A 5,001-nucleotide genomic window follows, 5' to 3' on the forward strand; every position below is an offset into this window, starting at 1 on the left:
TTCTTTTGTTTTCCCTGAAACTACACTATCAGAGTCGCTTCTAAGTCGACTAGATAGCCCGTTGATTTCCTGTATGGCGGTGCTTGTCTTGACTTTGCAATGTCGGCATTGGCAACAACATATGGTTGCGTCGCATGTTAGGATGCGCTATTGTTGGACGTGTATCGACGATGCAAGTATACATTCGGCTCATGAGTGGTGTTCGGCTTGTGTGACTAGGTTGGATCCTGTTTAAGCAGCGAAGTCCTATTTCGCATGTTATTTCAGTCATGGCACAAGTACAAATTAGACTTATTTGACGTGAGTTTTCTGTGTCGGTTTCCTTTCGCTCCTTGCATTCTACGTGCGGGGTGACCCAAAAACTTCAGTTGTATCTCACGTCATCCTCGATTTGTCGTGCAATGGCTTGTTAACATTGGCATACTCAGTCGTTTTAGCGTCATCCATAGTATTAAAGGAATTCGTGTTGTTACATTTTTTGCTTCTCTAGACCAATCGAAACCAGTAAAGAAATGGTATTTCTGTTTCTCAAGGTCAAAGACAATGACGACAACTCTTGAATTTGTACAAAAAAGAAGATGCTCCAAAAATATATCAAAAGTGTTAGAAAAGTATAACGAGTTGTATTTTTTCATATCAAATTAATAAATGAGCACCATTAGAAGTATTTAACTTTCAGAAAGCAAAAAATATATGAATAGAATAGGTTAATCAAATTGTCAATTTTTTATTTGACTTTTATGTAGCTTAAAAAAACTACTATTCGCATTTACTTATTGAGTTGACCAATGAAAATAGAAAATAGCTGAAAATGGTATGAAGAAATACAAATAAAAGAACCGACATAAAATTCCTCAACTAGATAAGCACACGTGCCACAATATATATTGTTGGGATCAATAGAGCTAATAAGAATCCCTCGTCCTTAATTAAAGATTTCAAGTTTAAACATTAGGAATAAAAAAAAAATCCGATAGAAACGGTTTTCATTTCGAATTAATCTAAGCTTTTTATACGATGTGAATTTGAATTAGTTTTAGCTTCAATAGTGTTGAAAGTTGAAACAAAAAAAAGACAGGTGAATCAGAGGCGGAGCTAGCCCATTAAGTACAGGTTCGACCGAACTCAATCGTTTTGGTTCAATCCAAGTATTTATAATAAAAAATCTATTGAATATATACAAATTATTAATTTAGAACCCAATAACTTGTAATGGTGAAAACCACGAACCCATAAATTAACACGTGAGATGTTAGAGATGTGGCAACAATTAAACCGCGCGGGCATTTTCTACGGAGAGATCTTTATACTGAAATGTCATTTCGTGGTGCAGGACCGGACGAGGTGACAGGTGGCAAGCTACTATCTCCGTTGTCTTTTTTCTACTATTGTAATTAGGGGTGGGCGTCGGTCGGTTATTATGAGAGTAAAGTTCGGTTTATCGATTTTCGATTTTGTAATATTAATAACCGAATCAAACCAAAGTATTTACGGTTCGGTGCGGTTTTTTCAAAGTTCGATTCAGTTATTTCCGGTTTATTTTTTCGGTTATTAACGATTCAAGATTTTTATATCTTGGATTTACTTCCGGTAGTCATAAACTTCCAGTGGTCATAAAATACAAGAAACTTTGTTCTAAATCAAGCATTAATGCAAATTGAGTGCTTTCAGCTACTCTAATCTAGAGAATCTTGGAATAAACAAATACAAATCTAGTTGTACTAGAACAAAGTTCTATTGTTAATTATTGGATTCAATTCCTTTTAGAGCAGCCCACTACTACTGTTTCTAGTATCAATATGAACAACATAACAATTAACAAAATAATAATTAATCTACTAGCAGGATTTCACGTCCAAACAGAACACAATAGCTACCAAAAATTGCTCAGAGATCAATGAAATATCAAAATAACTTAGCAGAAAATTACAGAAAGTCAAGTCCATGTTCCTATTTAACAAAATAACGTAGCATAGAAAGGGATCAATAGAAGAAAGTTACATGTTGACTTTCACTTAGCGGAATAATCAACACAAGAAATTTCCACCAAAATCGAATGAGCTGAGGAACATAGAAAAGGAACTCGAAACTCAGAAGAAGTCGCAATAATCTGAGGAAGAAGGATGAGCGACGAGCTGAGGAAGAAGGCAGCAGTCGCACAGAGGAACCCTAAATCTAATTTTTGATTTAGGTTTGAAAAATGAGAATGTATCAGTAAGACTAAGTCTTAAGTAATTAGGTTTGAGTAAATTGGGTGGGCTTCAAATGGGTATTGGACTATTGGGCTTCAGTCTTAAGATGGATAATAAGTTTTGGACTCTCAAAAGAACCCATATGTTCAAACGTATTTTTCTCAACTAATACCCAAAATTTCGGTTTTTTGGTTTAACCGAAAACCGAAACACCAAAACCGTAAACCGTACCGAAAAATCAAAATTTAATAATTTAAAAACCGTGCACCGACTGAATAACCGATTAAACCGAAACCGAAAAATCAAAATTCACGATTTGGCTGATTTTTTCGGTTCGGTCGGTATTATGCCCACCCCTAATTGTAATTTTGTTTTTGATAGAAAATAAGTTCACACATCTATTGAAGGTGAAAATGGCAAAAATGATCCTTTATGTTTGAAGATAGGTTTAAAGCGGTCCCTTAACTATACACTGAGCAGTTTTAATTCTTTAATTTTGTTAAAAAATAACACTTTGGTCTCAGTAAACTTTATAATAAAAAAATAATTTAACTTTAAACACTAGGAAAGTCCCATCAAATCCAAAACACACACACAAAAATACAATAAACGCTAAAAGAGACGAAAAATAGCAAAAAATACAACTCAAAAAGCCGAACCAAACTCTAAAAATGAATAAAAAATAGCAAAAGCTACAAAGTTTATATCTCAAATATAAATTCCCCTTAATTTCTTTTTTTTTTTAATAGTTTCCGTGAAATCTAATAGGAAAAATTAAATATACGAAGACCGAAAATATTAACTTTTGATAAACTTAAAAGGATGAAAATTGCTTAGTGAATACTAAAAAATTACTTTGAATATAACATCAAATATAAGGAACCATTTTTGTTATTTTCTCTCTATTAAAGTCTCAATCACTTTCACATGGTCGGTCTCTAAAACTACACTCATTAAATTAATTTTTTCGACCTTTTCTTTCGCTTTCCTCTCTTTACTTCTTTCAACTACCAATCTTCTTTTCTACTTCAGATATCCTTTCTTTTCTGTTGTAATTTTAGCTGTGTCTAACTAACAACCCCAGGAAATATATAGTTTTATATGCGAGTGGTCATAAAAATTCGAAAAATTAAACCAAACCAAAAATCAAACCAAACCAACTAAAAAAATCGATACTTTTTAGGTTTGGTTTGGTTTTGATTTTAAACTTTAAAAACCGATCAAATTTGGTTTGGTTTTGGTTTTAATAAAATAAAAATAAAAACAGAAAAAATCGAATAAAATCGATTATAAAAGTAGCTATTTAAATTTATTATCATACACACACACACACACACACACACACACACATATATATATATATATATATATATATATATATATATATATATATATATATATATATAATTTCTAAAATTTTATGGTATATATTAGTCATTTGTATTTTTAGTCTAGTTCTTTGCTATTATAATAATCTAATTCTTTACCTTCTAGTTTGATTGGTAGTTTTCTTTTGCTAAGTACAAGAATTTATTTCATGTTAAAAATAATCAATTTTTAATTGAGTGCTTAAATTATTCATCACTATTTGAGTCAGTTATCATCAATATATCTTGGTAAATGATAGATTTCTCAAAGACCAATTGATTTGATAGCGTTACGTTAAAAATGTAGTCGTCGGAATATGCGTTTGGTAGTGTATGTCTCGTATTTAAAAAAAAAAGAAAAGGAAAAGGCCCAAAAATGACCTTGTGGTATTCGAAATGGATCAATTATAACCCCGTTTAAACTTGAGTCCACAAATGACTTCGCCGTTATAGAATGAGTCTAATAATGCCCTTGTGTTATTCGAAATGGATCAATTATAACCATCGTTTAAATTTAAGCCCACTAATGACCATGCCATTAAAGAATGGGTCTAATACTGTTATTTTCCTAAGTTAGTAATGATTAGGGGTATAAATGGATATTTAAAAATCGACTAAAGCGATAGAATTGTACCGTGCCGAACTGATTTTTAGGTTTCTTTTAATAAAATCGTAGTTTTTTATATAAATCTATAACCGTACCGATAATTAGGGTAGGTTTTTTATTTTATAAAAATAAACCGAAAAAATATCGAACCTTACCGATAAATTTATATGTGAAACATATATTTATATATTAAGTTTACAAATAATAATGTATTAAAATTTGTACATTATTTATATTAATACATTATTATTTACAAATATAAATATTAGACCCATTCTTTAACGGCATGGTCCTTAGTGAGCTCAAATTTTAAACTTATGCGACCCATTCTTTATAAATATTAGACCCATTATCATTTTTAAACTTAATATATAAATATCGAACCGTATCGAATAAATTTACATGTGAAACATATATTTATACTGGGTCTAATAATAGGTCCGATATATTTACATGTGAAACATATATTCACATGTAAATTTATTCGGTAAGGTTCAAATATATTTACATGTGAAACATATATTCACATGTAAATTTATTCGGTACGGTTTAATATTTTTTCGGTTTATTTTTATAAAATAAAAAATCTACCCTAATTATCGGTTCAATTATAGGTTTATATAAAAACCTACGATTTTACTAAAATAAACCTAAAAATCAGTTCGGCACGGTTTTGTCGGTTTTTAAATATTTATTTACACCCCTAATCATTACTAAGTGAGGAAAATAGCATTATTAGACACATTCTTTAACGGTAGGATCATTAGTGGGCTCAAATTTAAACGAGGGTTATAATTTATCCATTTCGAATAACACAAGGATATTATTAGACTCA

The sequence above is a fragment of the Nicotiana tomentosiformis genome, chromosome 7, assembly GCF_000390325.3.
Source record: "Nicotiana tomentosiformis chromosome 7, ASM39032v3, whole genome shotgun sequence".
Lineage (NCBI taxonomy): Eukaryota > Viridiplantae > Streptophyta > Magnoliopsida > Solanales > Solanaceae > Nicotiana > Nicotiana tomentosiformis.